Genomic DNA, 16,713 nt, shown 5'->3' with positions numbered 1-16,713 from the left:
GTGATTACCAGCAATTCTGGCTTTAGAACAGCAGCATTAAATCAACCGCCGCGCATGCGCAGTGCGTGTGATCGGACAACACATGGTGTCTGTACGTTAAAATGCACCCAGAGGGTTCCGTCATTTTCCGCTGAAGGTCCTCGGTCTGTTCGTTTGTGTGTGTGTTTGGTTTTACTTTGGAAAGTTTTTACCCCTCTAGCTGTGAAGAAATGCTTGGAAGTGTGTTGGCCAATAGCTTGCTTAGGCCTCCGGAAACCAGAGGGGGGTCGCTCATTGGGGCTGGGGGTGGGTCAGCTCCCCGCCTAACGGTCTTACCTTAGTACGAGCAAAACCAGAAAAAAAATTATGCAAAATAGTACCAACGGCAGAATAAATTATGCAAAGATCTGAACAGTTATGCAAATTTGCTCCGCATAATTTATGTGCGTTGCGGAATTCAGATTGTCTTTGGATTGCCTGGGTGTAGAATTTAAAAATAAGCATGGAGGACACACTGTACGTTTCTTTCGTGCATAAGCAGCAGGTCCGCAGCAGGTCCGCGTATGGGTGTTTCTCTCCGGAGTGGTGCTCTTTAATGGAAGCTGAACGCCCGTATGGAGAGGAGCTGCCCTTTGCAAACTGGTTGCCATCGGGGCTTCCTGGCCCAGATTTGGTTTTCAGATTAATGTAAATGGCTCCGGAGCCGAAGGGGAGGTGGGCAAACGCCCTCATCGCCACGGATAACAGTCTCTTCAATAAAGCAGGACTTTAAAAACAGTACAAAGAGATGTGACTTTGTGTGAATTAAAGGTGACCTGGGCGAGAATAAATGCATGGATCTTCAGCCTTCTGCCCCATCCAGGAGAGAGCCAGCTTGGCGTAGTGGTTAAAGAGCGGGGGTTTGGAGCCGTGGACTCTGATCTGGAGAACCGGGTTTGATTCCCGACCCGACCCCATGAGCGGCGGATGCTAATCTGGTGAACCGGGTTGGTTTTCCCCACTCCTCCACATGAAGCCAGCTGGGTGACCTTGGGCTAGTCACAACTCTCTCAGTCCCACCTACCTCACAGGGTGTCTGTTGTGGGGAGGGGAGGGGAAGGAAAGGTGGGGAAGGGAAGGGTTGATTCTTAAGCGGAAGAGAAATTCGACATATAAAAACCAACTCTTCCTCCTCCTTGCAATCCAAAATAACTGCTGTTGGCTCTGATCATAGCCATTAGGAATGAATTAGAAATCTGCCAACCCCGGGATTCCCAACCTTTTTGAGCCTGTGGGCATCTTTGGGATTTTGACGCAGTTGTAGTGGGTGCAGCCACAAAATGGTTGCCACATGGGGCGGAGCCAGCAACAAAATGGCTGCCATAGCTTGCCCTCAGTCGCACAGTGAAGATCCTTGTACTGTGGTGGCCATTTTCTTCAGGGGAACTGATCTCTGTCATGGGGATCTAAGTTGTAATTTGGGGAGATAGTTGGGCAGCTTTGGAGGGTAGATACTATGGAATCATATTGCCCCTGAGCTCCCTCCCCTCCCTAAATTTTGCTCGCCCCAGGCTCTGCCCCCAAATCTCTGGGAATTTCCCAACTCAACGCTGGCAATCCTCTTGTGGTTCCTGGCCTTGACGCTCCTGGGGGGTCATAACATGGCGCCACTCTTCCTGTCATGTGACTCCGACACCGCACGACTTTCTTGCAAGCTCAGAAAGTCCCATGCCGAATGGGTCCAAAGTCGAAGGCCTAGAAAGCCAGACACTTGTGCTATCGTGGAGACTCCTACGCCACCAGGATGGGAGACAGGTTTGGGGGCCAATCCCGAGGAGACTGTGGATGGGGACTTGTGCCGGAGGCAGGGATGCATGAAGCCATGAAGCTGCCTTATACTGCCCTTGGTCCATCAAAGTCAGTATTGTCTACTCAGACCAGCAGCAGCTCTCTGGTGTCTCAGGCAGAGGTGTTTCCCATCACCTGCTTGCCTGGTCCCTTTAACTTGAGACGCTGGGGATTGAACCTGGGACCTTCTGCGTGCCAAAGCAGATGCTCTCCCACTGAGCCACAGCCCCTCCCCTGTTTAAAGGATTTGTTTTTCCTCTTTGAACAGACATGAATCTGCCTTGTTCTGAATCAGACCGTTGGTCCATCAAAGTCAGTATTGTCTGCTCAGGCCGGCAGCGGCTCTCCAAGGTCTCCGGCAGGGGTCTTTCCCATCACCTACTCGCCTGGTCCCTTTAACTGGAGACGCCGGGGATTGAACCTGGGACCTTCTGCATGCCAAGCAGATGCTCTGCCGCTGAGCCACATCCCCTCTCCATGGCTCTCCAAGGTTTCAGGCAGGGGTCTTTCCCATCACCTACTCGCCTGGTCCCTTTAACTGGAGATGCCGAGGATTGAACCTGGGACCTTCTGCATGCCAAGCAGATGCTCTACCACTGAGCTACAGCCCCCTCCCCAAAATCTTGTTGCACAAATTTTGCATGTACCTTCGCGACTTGAACACACGAAGCTGCCTTCTACTGCATCAGACCCTTGGTCCATCCAAGTCAGTATTGGCTACTCAGACCGGCAGCGGCTCTCCAGGGTCTCAGGCAGGGGTCTTTCACATTATCTACTCGCCTGGTCCCTTTAACTGGAGATGCCGGGGATTGAATCTGGGACCTTCTGCATGCCAAGCAGATGCTCCACCACTGAGCCACGGCCCTTCCCCATCCCAGAGGGCGTCTGCTTTGAGGGTCTTTGCTGCATTTAAATGTGTGCCCTTCGGATCTGGGGTGAATGCTCCTGCATCGAGTAGAGTCATTGTCTCCTCCTCCCCCCGGCGCTGTTGTCTTCAGCTGGAGCACGCGGTTCCGCTCATGACTTCCCCCCGCACTCTTCCCATCTGTGCCTGATTCCTGTCTTTGGGTTTTGTGTGTGTGTGTGCTTTTAAGCATCCTCTCCGACTCAGTTGCCTGGTAACCGGTTTCCTTTCTGTTCTGAGACGAAGGTGGAGTGGGAAGGAAAGAGGCTATAATCCTAAAAGGGATGCCCAAATTGGACTTCCCCCCCTCCGCCATTCCCCCCCCCACCGTGTCCTCCCCCCCCCCTCTTTGGGAGATGGTGCCGCTGTGCACACCTGACCTGCATGGACCTCAACTCACGGCATACGGGAATCCGTTCCGAAATCATTCTGTGAGCCAGTGTGGTGGTTAAGAGCAGTGGTTTGGAGCGGTGGACGCTTATCTGGTGAACCGGGTTGGTTTTCCCCACTCCTCCACATGAAGCCAGCTGGGTGACCTTGGGCTAGTCACAGCTCTCTCGGCCCCACCTACCTCACAGGGTGCCTGTTGTGGGGAGGGGAAGGGAAGGTGATTGAAAACCGGTTTGATTCAATACTGACTTTGATAGACCGAGAGTCTGGTTCAGTGTTAAGGTAGCTTCGTGTGTGTTCAAAGAAGAAAAACAAGTCGTTCAACCAGGGTAGGGGCCACGGTTCAGTGGTAGGGCCTCTGCCTGGCATGCAGAAGGTCCCAGGTTCAATCCCTGGCATCGCCAGTTAAAGGGACCAGGCAAGTAGGTGATGTGAAAGACCTCTGCCGGAGACCCTGGAGAGCGGCTGCTGGTCTGAGCAGACAATACTGACTTCGATGGACGTTATTCTGATTCAGAATAAGGCCGCTTCATGTCTGTTCAAAGAGGAAAAACATATCCTTTAAACAAGGGAGGGGCCGTGGCTCAGCGGTAGAGCATCTGCTTGGCATGCAGAAGGTCCCAGGTTCAATCCCCAGCATCTCCAGTTAAGGCACCAGGCAAGTAGGTGATGTGAAAGACCTCTGCCTGAGACCTTGGAGAGCGGCTGCCGGTCTGGGTAGACAATATGATTCTGTATTAGGCAGCTTCATGTGTTCACAATGGAAACCTCAAATCTCATACCTGTAGTTTATGCGGGGAACAGGAGGAAAAAGGTAGCCATACAGTGGCATTTGTTGACCTATGTGTATGTAGACCATGGAGGTCTACCAGAATTAAGGGTTGCTTTTCTCTCAGTCTAAGCTTATCTGCAGGAGCCCCGTGGCGCAGAGTGTTAAGCTGCAGTACTGCAGTCAAAAGCTCTGCTCACGACCTGAGTTCGATCCCGACGGAAGTCGGTTTCAGGTAGCCGGCTCAAGGTCGACTCAGCCATCCTTCCGAGGTCGGTCAAATGAGTACCCAGCTTGCTGGGGGTAAAGGGAAGATGACTGGGGAAGGCAACGGCAAACCACCCCGCAAACAAAGTCTGCCTAGAAAACGTCGGGATGTGACGTCTCCCCATGGGTCAGGAATGACCTGGTGCTTGCACAGGGGACCTTTACCTTTTTAAGCTTATCTGCAGGGTTATGGTGAGGACAAATAGCATAAATCCACACTGGCCACCCTAAGGACCATGATGAAGGACCTTCGGGGGGAGGGCGTGTTATGAAACCACTGTTATGTCCATGCCAAGAAAAGCTGCATCTCTGTATGTTTGTGGAAAGCACAGGAGTTCCTCCCGCCAAGGAGAGAGGTTGCTGTCCTTTGAGGGGAAATGTGGTCCTCCTCCTTTGTACGGGCCTCCCCTTTCCACACACACGGTTCTGATTCTCCAGCCTCACACTTCCGTTCCCACCGACACCCTTCCCCTCTCGGCAGCCCTTTCCTGCAAGCTGTTTCCGAGGGATTATTCCCCCCCAAGCTCGCTTCCCGTCAGAGGAAGGGCCGCTTCCCAGACCAAGGAGATTACCGTCGCCTAAAGAGTCTGTCTTTATTCTGCTGTGAAACTAGGGTTGCCAACCTCTGGGTGGGGGCTGGAGATCTCCCGCTATTGCAACCGATCTCCAGGCGATAGAGATCAGTTCCCCAGGTGAACTGATCTCTATCAGCTGGAGATCAGTTGTAATAGCAGATCTCCAGCTGGTACCTGGAGGTTGGCGAGGCAGCGTGGTGTAGTGGTTAAGAGCGGTGGTTTGGAGCGGTAGAGCCTGATCTGGAGAACCGGGTTTGATTCCCCACTCCTTCACATGAGCGGCGGAGGCTAATCTGGTGAACTGGATTGGTTCCTCCACTCCTATACACGAAGCCAGCTGAGTGACCTTGGGCTAGTCACATCTCTCTCAGCCCCACCTACCTCACAGGGTGTCTGTTGTGGGAAGGGGAAGGGAAGGTGATTGTAAGCCGGTTTGAGTCTCCCTTAAGTGGTAGAGAAAGTCGGCATATAAAAAACCAACTCTTCTTCTTCTTCATAGCAGGAGTGGTAAATATTTCTGCTTCCAGATGCTGCTTCCACATTTCTGCTAGGGTAAATGCCTGAGGCCAGGAGGCTAGTGATTGTAAAGAAAACCCAGCTGGATCAGACCAAGGTTATGGCTGCCATGTTTCCAGCAATCTGCAGCCTCTAGGATGTTATGAAAGACTAGCGTAGGGTTGCCAACCTCCAGGTGATGCATATAACTGCATAAGTGCACAGATGTATATATGTGAAAATTATAAAGCATCAGCATGTTAATCAAATATTAATGGTTTAAGTGTATATCCTTTCATTCTCCATACAAGGTTGTCTTTAAAATAGCCTACAACTGTTCTATTTGGATACTACTTCATTCTACAGTTGAATTTTACCTTGTTTTGAAAACCTCCAGGTGGCGGCTGGAGATCTCCCGCTCTTACAACCGATCTCCAGGCGACAGATCAGTTCCCCTGGAGAAAATGGCCGCTTTGGCCATTGGACTCTATGGCATTGAAGTCCCTCCCCTCTCCAAACCCCGCCCTCCTCAGACTCCACCCCCAAAATCTCCAAGTGTTTCCCAACCGGGAGCTGGCAACCCCATGTGAAACACTTGGCAACCCTGATGCCTCTTCACAAAAACTCTATGAGGCCGGGCGATCCTTGTTTTGAAGGTGGGAAACTCAGAGCACATGAAGCTGCCTTCTACTGAATCAGACCCTGGGTCCATCAAAGTCAGTATTGTCTACTCAGACCGGCAGCAGCTCTCCAGGGTCTCAGGCAGAGAAAGGTCTTTCACATCTCACCTAGTCCCGTTAACTGGAGATGCCCGGGATTGAACCTGGGACCCTCTGCGTGCCAAGCAGATGCTCTACCACTGAGCCACGGCGCCTCCCCAATGTAGGGTGGCCAACTCTGGATTGTGAAAATCTTGGAGATTTGGGCCCTTCCCTCCCCAAACCCTACTTTTCCAAGGTTCTGTCCCCAAATCTCTAGGAAATTCTCAGGAGCTGACAGCCCTAGGGTAGTGACTTCAATGGGGTATAATGCCATAGAGTCCACCTTCCAAAGCGGCCATTTTCTCCAGGTGAACTGATCTCTATTGGCTGGAGATCAGTGGTAATCCTAGGAGATCTCCAACTACTACCTGGAGTTTGGCAACCCTCTTTATTGGGTAGAAAATAGAAATGCCACCAGTATATTTTTCTTTATAGCTTCATAACCACCACCATCACCCCGAAAACTGACCAAGGGTCCTCTCCAAGGGACTCTGCTAGGGTTGCCAGCTCCAGGTTGGGAAATCCCTGGAGATTTGAGGGATGGAGTCAGGGCAGGGCAGGGTTTGGGGAGGGGAGGGACGTCAGTGGAGTATAAAGTCACCTGCCGAAGAAGCCCTTTTCTCCACGGGAACTGCTGCCTGGAGATCAGTTCTAATCCCAGGAGATCTCCAGCCACCACTTGCAGGTTGGCAATCCTAGTCCCAACTGTTCTAAAAATGTCCCTTTTCTTTCCTCCTGGGTCTTATTCTCCGCCTTCCCAGTTGAACTGTCCTTCCTGCCAGAGGGACTTTGGAGCCAGATCTGGCTTCCTCCGCTGAGAGAAGAGGAAATGTATCATCCGCTGAAGGGCCCTCCCTCTTCCTATTACAAGAAAACCTTCTCCAGCTCAAGCGAGAAGACGGTGGGGGAGCCGAGAAGATGATGATGGACCGGACTTCTCGTGTGCAAGTCTGAGTGGATTGCTGGGGTGTCTTTTTCAAGGTTGTAAACATTAATATGCATGATTTTGCAACGCCGGCCTTTCAGAAAACTCTCCCTATCATTCCTAAATAAATTGGTGTCATCTGCAAACTTGGCCACCTCGCTGTTCACCCCCAACAGGTCACTGATGAACAGGTTGGAAAGCACCGGTCCCAACACAGATCCCTGAGGGACCCCCACTGCTCACATCTCTCCATTGTAGGGCTGCCAACCTCCAAGTAGTATCAAAATAGACACTTCTGTGTACAAACAGGTTCAACCCAAAGACACACAGAATATTGACTCATATAAACATAACCCAAAATGTAATGGGAATCAAAATACAGAATACAAAGGTATCATGGAATCAACAATGTACTGAAAAATGGTGTTCATTATATGTTCCAATTCAGATATGTTGAGTCAATAGTCTGTGTGTCTTTGGGTTGAACCTCCAGGTAGTAGCTGGAGATCTCCTGCTATTACAACTGATCTCCCTCCTATGGAGATCAGTTCACCTGTAGAAAATGGCTGCTTTGGCTATTGGACTCTATGGCATTGAAGTCCCTCCCCTCCCCAAACCCCACCCTCCTCAGGCTCCGCCCCAAAAACCTCCCGCGAGTGGCGAAAAGGGACCTGGCAACCCTACTCCATTGGGAGAACTAACCATTGATTCTTGCTCCATGCTTCCTATTTTTCAGCCAGCTCTCAATCCGTAAGAAGACTTGTCCTCTTATCCCATGACTAAGAAGTTTGCTTAGCACCTTCTTTGGTGGGGGACTTTGTCCAAAGCCTTTTTGGAAATCCAAATACACCAAGTCCACAGGCTCATTCCTGTCCACATGCTTACTGGCACTTTCAAAAAACTCTGGACCTACCTTTACAGAAGCCATGTTGGGGGTTGCTCCGCAACATATAGATCCCTTCTATATGCTTGACAATTCTATCTTTAATAATGCTTTCCATCAATTTACCTGGAACAGACATTAAGCTAACTGGCCTGTAATTTCCTGGGTGCCCCCTGGAACCTTTTTTATAAATGGGTGCTGCATTGTCCCTTCTCCGGTACAGAGGCTGATCTAAGGGACATGTTACACATCAATGTTAGAAGTTCAGCAGTTTCCCATTTCTTGAAGAACTCTAGGATGAATACCGTCTGGTGTGTGTGTGTGTTAAGTGCCGTCAAGTCGCTTCTGACTCATGGCGAGTTGGCGACCCTATGAATCAATATCTTCCAAAACATCCTATGGCAGCCTTGCCCAGGTCTTGCAAACTGAGGGCCGTGGCTTCCTTTATAGAGTCGCTCCGTCTCATGTTGGGTCTTCCACTTTTCCTAGCATTATTGTCTTTTCCAGTGACTCTTGTCTTCTCATTATGTGACCAGATAAATAACATAAACATAAAATAAATGAATGTGTCTAAATGGGTAGCTGAAGCTTTTCATGGCGTGGAGGCCAATAACTTGCACTGCTAAATAACCCCCCCTCCCCATTAAGCCTCTATTAAGAGGTCAGGATATATTTTTCCCCTTGCAAGCAGTTCGCAACCCTAAGTGCAGTTCTTCAAACAGTGGGGAGAATGAGAGCCAAGTTCCTGGATGGACGCCATGACAAGCTGAATTGTGATTTGTCACCTGCTGCCTTTCCTTCCGTGAGGGGAGACGTGTTCTGGCTATCCTGACCCAAGCCCTAATCCAATGCAGGGGCCACCTTTCCCAAAGATAGCATCAATATTAGCTTCCACGCTACACCACATTTGCACGGCCGAAAAAGGAATCGAGAGCATGGCAGCACCATATTTCCCCAAAACATCCAACAATCTCCCTCCTCACTGGCAAATGCGGTCTTGGTCTGCATCAACAGAGGTATCGTGTTCAGATCATGCAAAGTGATGGTATCGCTTTACTCTGCTCTGGTTAGACCTCACCTAGAGTACTGTGTTCCGTTTTGGGCACCGCAATTTAAGAAAGTTGTAGACAAGCTGGAACGTGTGCAGAGGAGGGCAACGAAGATGGTGAGGGGTCTGGAGACCAAGTCCTATAAGGAAAAGTTGAAGGAGCTGGGTATGTTTAGCTTGGAGAGGAGAAGGCTGAGAGGGGAGATGATAACCATGTTCAAGTATTTGAGGGGCTGTCATAGAGAGGATGGTGCAGAGTTGTTTTCTGTTGCCCAAGAAGGCCGGACCAGAACCAACGGGTTGGAATTAAATCAAAAGAGTTTCTGTCTAGACATTAGGAAGAATTTTCGAACAGTTAGAGCGGTTCCTCAGTGGAACAGGCTTCCTCGGGAGGCGGTGAGCTCTCCTTCCCTGGAGGTTTTTAAGCAGAGGCTAGATGGCCATCTGTCAGCAATGCTGATTCTGTGACCTTAGGCAGATGATGAGAGGGAGCGCATCTTGGCCATCTTCTGGTCACTAGGGGTGTGTGGGGGGGAGAGAGGTAGTTGTGAATTTCCTGCATTGTGCAGGGGGTTGGACTTGATGACCCTGGTGGTCCCTTCCAACTCTATGATTCTATGCCAAGAACTTACTATTATATTTACTGGAAGTAAAGTAAGCATATCTCCTTCGACAAAGATCTTGCTCTCCAGCGGTCCTTTCTTTTGTTTCTCAGCTGTGAGCATTTGTTTCCCTTGCTTAGTTTATTGCTTCCTGTGAAGTCACAGCAGTCCTGAATGGAACCGTCCTTCCCTTTGGAGGGGCAGGCGGGCTTCCATTATTTTGCTTCTCTTTGCAGCAAAAGCCGTAGTCCATTTGCTTTCTTTTATTTTTCATTATCTCAATTTGGTGATAAATAAAAGAACCAAACGGGCAGTTGCTCATGCTACAAAGTGAAAAGCAGCAATTGACGGCTATTCCCCCCCCAAGAAATTAAAGATCTGTACCATTTAGGAATACCATGTAAGTCTTAAAGCTGAGAAACAGAAATTGCTCCAAACCACAGATGGAATGGGGAAAACCTCATGGGACTTTCTTTTCAATAACTGCATCATATGTGGGGAGAAATGGCCACAAATCAGGGTTTAAAGAAAGATGGGGAAACAGTACAGAAAATGCAAAGGATGCTGTTGACACAGTCCATAAAAACTGTGATAACAAATTATGTCTGTTTCAGACTATTCTTTTATTCATTTACAAAATTTGTATCCCACCTTTCTGCCCTTACAAGGGCGGAGAGGGACGTGGCGACCCATTCCCCCCAACCCCTGCACCTCATAGGCTTCATCTCTGTTCTCTCTTGTCAGTTTCAGCAGCAAGAGTTAAGCTCAGTAATGGAGCCACCTGTCCCCCCCACCCTCATTTCCATTGACTATTTTAGTGGGGGTTTTTTTTGCTAAAATAATACTAAACCAAAAATCTTCAGGGCAAAAAGCCCCCATGCATACAGTTCTGAGAATTCGGACCAGAAAAAGATGTATCTGCAGAGCGGCAAACCCAGCCAAATTTCCCCTATCAGGAGAAGGCCCTTGGAATCAGTCATGCTCTTGACTGTGGAGGAGGAGGAGGAGGGCTCCGAGGGGCTGCACGCGGAGCCATGCGGGGAGGTGTGATTCAGCCAGGAGACAGGCGGGATTCGTCATCCGTTGCATAACCTGGCAGCGCCTCCTCCCGCCCACCAGCCAGTCAGGAAGCCAATCTGTGCCGTGCTCCCTGACTCCAAAGCAGGGCCTGCCTGCCATCTGCTGGCGCTGGCGAGCAAACCTCCTCCAAGAATCCCTTCCCTCTCCCACCTTCGGGAGGATGGCACAGGTTTGTCCGTGTGAGTTTCTAGAGCAGGGAGCGTGTTGCCCAGCCTAGAGGGATATTAGGCTAGCAGAGTGCTGGAGGCATGTAACGCAGCAGAGTCCGTCTGGTTTGTGTGTGCTGCTAAGAAACCAAAGTTACGCACAAAGCCTCTTTACCTTTCCAACACAAATGTGGGTACTTTATTGTAAGTAACTCCATTCTAAGGATGGTGTAGAGAGAGGATTCTAATCTCGACTTACTAGCTAGGATGGATAGAGATACAGGAGGCATGTACTGCCCTCAGGGTGCCAAGGTGATGGAGGAGGAGGAGGAAGAGGAAGAAGAAGTGGTTTTTACATGCCGACTTTCGCTACCACTTAAGGAAGAATCAAACTGGTTTACAATCACCTTCCCTTCCCCACAACAGACACCTTGTGAGGGAGGTGTGGCTGAGAGAGTTCAGAGAGAACTGTGACTAGCCCAAGGTCACCCAGCTGGCTTCATGTGGAGGAGCGGGGAAACAAATCGGGTTCCCCAGATTAGCCTCTGCTGCGTTTTTCCAATTTAGAATATTTTCCTTTTTTTATTATGTACATTTATAACTATTAGAGGCAATTGTTGACATGTTTGCAATGGGCTTATGGCTACATGCAAATAAAATTCATTCACATTCCAGTATACAAATAATGAACAAAACCATAAAGCTCATATACTGTAGTTTGTAATTATTTGTATGCTGTAATACACGTTTTGCAATTTATTTGAACCTTTGTTGTTACTACTACTTTGTAAAATTTTTGGAGCAGCTACAAGTTATTAGTTAAACACATAAAGCTGCCTTCTACTGAATCAGACCCTGGGTCCATCTAAGTCAGTATTGTCTACTCAGACCGGTAGCGGCTCTCCAGGGTCTCCGGCAGGGGTCTTTCACATCACCTACGTACCTGGTCCCTTTAACTGGAGATGCCGGGGATAGAACCTGGGACCTTCTGAATGCCAAGCCGAGGCTCTTCCACTGAGCATTGTAACCTCTGTTGCTGTGCACAAGATCCAAGGAAGCCAGCTGTGATGGAGGAACTTCACCGGCCATATCCCACCCAGCTGCGCAGCAAAGATCCCAGCAAAGATTGCCCCATTTTCATTAGCCTGGCTCCTGTGCTTTTAAGCAGCGATCCAATGCCCAGAAATGTAGTAATTCATGTGTTCTTTTCCTGACATGGAGATGAAAAGCTTCGCCTGTGGGACTCCCATTTGGCTGCTGTCGGAGGCATATGGTGTAGTGGTTAAGAGTGGTGGTTCGGAGCGGTGGACTCCGATCTGGAGAACCGGGTTTGATTCCCCACTCCTCCACATAAGCAGCAGAGGCTAATCTGGAGAACCGGGTTCGATTTCCCATTCCTCCGCATGAAGCCAGCTGGGTGACCTTGGGCTAGTCACAGCTCTCTTTGAGCTCTCTCAGCCCCACCCACCTCACAGGGTGTCTGTTGTGGGGAGGGGAAGGGAAAGTGATTTTAAGCCAGCTTGATTCTTCCTTAAGTGGTAGAGAATTCGACATATAAAAACCAACTCCTACTCCTCTTCTTCCCGTTCCTCTTCTTCACCGGACTCCCGTTGGTCTGACTGCTCTGTTGAAGGCGAAGAAAATCCAAATGGGAGACCGTCAGGCCGCAATCCGGATCTTCCTCGTGTTCCTTTAAGAATGAGCAGTGAAGCGAAAATGAGGGCACAGCGGCTCACCTGGGCCTTTGTGCCTCCATCTGTGCTGGCAAGCAAGGTGCCAGGTATGCTTCCCAGCAGGTGAGGGGAGAGAAAGGGAACAGATGGGGGCGCACAGAGAGAACCTCCTGGTCGCCACCTGGCCGCTATCTAGGGAAGGAAGGCTCCCAATCGCAACAGAGGCAGCTCTTCACCGGCAAAAACAGAGTTTACATAACCCGATCTCCAAAACCGGAAGATGCATTTTCACACCGGCGGCTAAAAAAAGCAGTTTGGAAGGCGAGTCTTCAGTGCATGTTGGCTGGAAATGAACAGCCGCTTCCTTCCCAGCCTTTTCCACCTTAGCGACAGATCGACAGAATGCACATTTCTGTTGGAAGGGAAGGACTTTGTGCTGTCTCTTAACCTCAGGCATCAGGGGGAGACAAGAAGAAGAAGAGTCGGTTTTTATATGCCGACTTTCTCTACCACTTAAGGGAGACTCAAACCGGCTCACAATCACGTTCCCTTCCCCACAACAGACCCCCTGTGAGGTAGGCGGGGCGGAGAGAACTGTGACCAGCCCAAGGTCACCCAGCTGGCTTCGCGTGTAGGAGTGGGGAAACAAATCCAGTTCACCAGATTAGCTTCCGCCGCTCCAAACCACCGCTCTTAACCACTACGCCACGCTGGCATCCCATCTGCACGAGCTCCCTGTTCGTTTCCGGGCTCAAGGCGAGATGCTGCGTTTTTCGCCCTTGAAAGCTCTCTCCATGCTTTGAGCTCAGAATAGCCGAAGGACCGCTTTTACTCCTAGCGACCAACCCAACACCTGAGATGGGTGCAGGGGGTGGGGTGTCCCCTTGGTTCCTTCCCTAAATGCAGATATGTCTTCCAGTGGGCACTTAGAGCCAGCGCGGTATAGTGGTTAAGAGCAATGGTTTGGTTAAGATTACTTTTACAACAAAATACCCCTAAGACTTCAGAGATGATGTTGTTAAGCATTATACCAGACCATATTATAACACAACGAACTTTTTTACTTTATGCCACCCCAGCTGCAAGAATGGTCTATGCAGCTAAGTGGAAAATGACTGAGACACCGGACAAAATAGACTGGATACATAAAATGTTTGAACTAGCAGAAAGGGCGAAACTGACTGCGTTAGTAAATCAAAAAGACAATGATGAATTTGTTAAGGAGTGGGAGGCATGGATTGTATATTGTAAAAACGAACTTAGTATGCAAAATGTTAAAGGCTATGACTTAGACTAATTCAAATTGTTATGAATGGTTATACTATAGAAATACATAAATGGGGAAGTTAAGTAATTTTTTTTTAACCACTGTGGAATGTTTTATAAAGAATTAGAAAATAATTGCAAAGAGGACTATGAAGATAAGTTAGAGATAGAAGAAGGAAGAGGGGAGGTCACAGGAGGGGAAGATGTTGATAGCATATATAGTAGATTAAACTAAGAATTGGAAGAGATTATAGGATAATGTTAATTTATTGTATGGAATATATGAAAAAAATTTTTTTTTTAAAGAGCAATGGTTTGGAGCGGTGGGTTATGATCTGGAGAACCAGGTTTGATTCCCTGCTCCTCCACCTGAGCGGTGGAGGCTAATCTGGTGAACTGGATCTGTTTCCCCACCCCTACACATGAAGCCAGCTGGGTGACCTTGGGCTAGTCACAGCTCTCTTAGAGCTCTCTCAGCCCCACCTACCTCACAGGGTGTCTGTTGTGGGGAGGGGAAGGGAAGGCGATTGTAAGCCGGTTTGATTCTCCCTTAAGTGGCAGAGAAGGTCGGCATATAAAAACCAACTCTGCTTCTTCTTCTTAAATTGGATCACGGAGTTAAATGGAGCTGCAGGGCATGGGCCTTTGGTCTGATCCAGCGTGGCTCTTCTTCTGTTCTTACCACCCCAGATCGCCAGCAATCTCCCAAGCTGGCATTGGCAACACCGTGGGGCGGTCATGCTAGGCCCAACCGGAGACCCTGATCCTTGTGAGATGACCCCCCGCGACTCCATGATCGCTGGGAAGATATATAGTGCCAGATCGGTAATTTTCCAGGAAAGCACACCAGATGTTGTTGCTCTTATAGAAGAGCTCCCGGTGTGTTTGCGAAGATCCCTCGCATCCTCTGGATTGCAGTCTGAAAGCCACTGTTTTTTCAAACAGACTGTGGCCATTTATTCAGGGGAGGTTTTGCCTTGGATTTGCCACTCTTTAGATGTACATTTTCCCCATCCAAATGCTCCAAACTCAACAATAAGCCCCCATGCAGAGTTTTGAGAATTTGGATGGGGGAAATGTGCATCTAGAGAGCGGCAAATCCAAGGCAAACCCTCCCATGCATAAATCTTCCCCTTCGCCCAATGCCAACACCACTTCCTTCTTCGGTCTCCCCAGGAGACACGTTAGGGTTAAGGCGGTTTCCAAGCGTTTTTGAAGCCTGGCAATTCTTTGTAAAAAAACAACACACACACACACGCCTCCGGTTTCTCCAGATCCAAACAGAGAAAGACCAAACACCACCGCCTCCGGAAAAATCCTTTCCAGTTCCTGAGAACAGGTAAGTTGCTTGCAGGAGTGTTTTGGGTCACTAAGCCATTCTTTCTCACTGGCCGTTTATGCAGGGTCAATTTTGATGCTCACTCAAAGCTCTTTTTTAAAATGCGACTTTAAAAATGCCCATTCACGGTCCCGACGCAAAAGGAGAAACTCCACCCCCCCCACACTCGCCTGCTCCTTCGTTCCTTCCATTAGCAACCGCCGTTTGCATAGCTGTGATTTTGCATGCTCGCTTGAGGGGATCCTTCGCTGCGGGGGGGGGAGCAAACACAAATGGTCACGTTAAAGGGGCTCTTAAGAAATGCGAAGCACTTCGCAGTCACCTCCTGAATGACGGTTCAGCATGAAAAACTCAAAAAAGAAAATATGCTGGGCAATTCAGCATGGAACGCACTGCTAATCACCAAGCATAAATGGCCACTGTGTTCGCCGTGACATCTTGAATCCTCTTCCCGGGGACGTAGAAGGAAGCAGCTGGCGTTAGCTAGGATTACTCACTGCTGATGATTTGAAGGCATCTTTTGGGCAGTTTGTCAGATGGTCTGTCTTGAATGGGGTTGCCAACCTCCAGGTGTACGAGCCGGAGATCTCCCGCTATTATCTCTATCTCCAGCCGATAGAGATCAGTTCACCGGGAGAAAACGGCCGCTTTGGCTATTAGACTCTATGGCATTGGCGCTGAGAGCCAGTGTAGTGTAGTGGTTACGAGCAGAGGTTTGGAACGGTGGAGTCTGATTTGGAGAACCGGGTTTGATTCTCCTCTCCTCCACATGAGCGGCGGAGGCTTATCTAGTGAACTGGATTTGTTTCCCCTCTCCTACACACAAAGCCAGCCGGATGACCTTGGGCTAGTCACACTCTCTCAGCCTCACCTACCTCCCCGGGTGTCTGTTGTGGGAAGAGGAAGGGAAGGTGAAAATAGTCCCGGGGTGACGTCCCATCCTGACGTTTACTAGGCAGACGTTGTTTGCGGGGTGGTTTGCCGGTGCCTTCCCCAGTCATCTTCCCTTTACCCCCAGCAAGCTGGGTCCTCATTTTACCCACCTCGGAAGGATGGAAGGCTGAGTCGACCTTGAGCCGGCAACCTGAAACCAACTTCTGTTGGGATCGAGCTCAGGTTGTGAGCAGAGCTTGGACTGCAATACTGCAGCTTACCACTCTGCGCCACGGGGAACTATGACATCTTGCAATTTGGATGTTATGCCTCTGTTGAGAAAGAGGCCCCCACACACAGACACACACACATACACACTTTTCATCCAGCAAAAAAAACCCCACAGCCGTTTCCACACAGCTTTTCACAATTTCCACTCGTTTATTGACACAGGTGTGGGGAGAGGGGGTAGCATACGGGGAAACCCCCCCCCTCCGGCCCCCACAAGAACCACAAGGAATTCTCCAGCTCCGAGCAACACAGCGAAGCAAATGTTCAGTCCGACAGGGAACAAAAGGAACGAAAAAAGAAAAGGCGGTGGAAGGTGGGGAGGAGAGGGCTTGTCAGCTTGGCCGTCCCTCTCCCCCCATCAGGGGCTTCTTTGGAACATGGGGAGGGGGTCAGCCTGCTCCGAGATGGAGGAACTCTGGATCCCGCTCAGAGGGACACAGGCCTTGCGCCCTAGAGGCCGGGTCACTTCTACTAGGGGGAGGAGGAGGTAGTGGCGGCAGATCTGACCCTCAAAACAGAGCTTGTTCCCACGCAGCTGCTGCCGACTGAGTCAGACCCTTGGTGCATCCAGGTCAGTATTGTCTGCTCAGACGGGCAGCGGCTCTCCAGGGTCTCAGGCG

This window comes from Euleptes europaea, chromosome 1 (assembly GCF_029931775.1).
Source record: "Euleptes europaea isolate rEulEur1 chromosome 1, rEulEur1.hap1, whole genome shotgun sequence".
Taxonomy (NCBI): domain Eukaryota; kingdom Metazoa; phylum Chordata; class Lepidosauria; order Squamata; family Sphaerodactylidae; genus Euleptes; species Euleptes europaea.
Note: the sequence above shows the minus strand (reverse complement) of the source record.